The sequence below is a fragment of the Nestor notabilis genome, unplaced genomic scaffold, assembly GCF_000696875.1.
Source record: "Nestor notabilis isolate BGI_N333 unplaced genomic scaffold, ASM69687v1 scaffold1139, whole genome shotgun sequence".
In the NCBI taxonomy this organism is placed as follows: Eukaryota; Metazoa; Chordata; class Aves; order Psittaciformes; family Psittacidae; genus Nestor; species Nestor notabilis.
In genome coordinates this window covers 12,883-13,642 of record NW_009943087.1, presented here as the reverse complement: position 1 = coordinate 13,642, position 760 = coordinate 12,883, and positions in this window count along the sequence as shown.

The window sequence follows — 760 nt, the reverse complement described above, 5'->3', positions numbered from 1 at the left end:
AGAGGGTGAATCGAGTCAGTTTGCAGAGGTGAAAGTCATCCAGCTGGCCTTGGACATTGCTGAACGAGAAAAATGGCCAGCACTTTATCTCTGTACTGACTCACGGATGGTGGCAAATGCCCTGTGGGGGTGGTTGCAGCAATGGAAGCAGAGCAACTGGTAACATAGAGGTAAACCCATCTGGGCTGCTGCACTGGTGCAGAACCTGGTGGTGAAGGTACACCACGTAGATGCTCATGTTCCCAAGAGTCGGGCCACTGAGGAACACCAGAACAACCAACAAGTGGATAAAGCTGCTAAGATTGAAGGTGGCTCAGATGGACTTAGATTGGCAACATAAGGGTGAATTTTTCACCCAATGGGCCCATGACACCTCAGGCCATCAAGGCAGAGAGGCAACATATAGATGGGCTTGTGATCGAGGGGTGGACTTAACAATGGACACTATTGCCCAGGTTATTCATGAATGTGAAGGATGTGCTGCAATTAAGCAACCAAGCGCTTAAAGCCTCTCTGGTATGGAGGACAATGACTGAAGTACAAGTATGGGGAGGCCTGGCAGGTTGACTATATCACACTCCCACCAAGCTGCGAAGGCAAGTGCAATGTGCTTACCATGGTGGAAGCAACCACCAGATGGCTGGAAACATACGCTGTGCCCCACGCCACTGCCCAGAACACTATCCTGGGCCTTGAGAAACAAGTCTTGTGGCGACACGGCACCCCAGAGAGAATTGAGTCAGACAATGGGACTCATTTC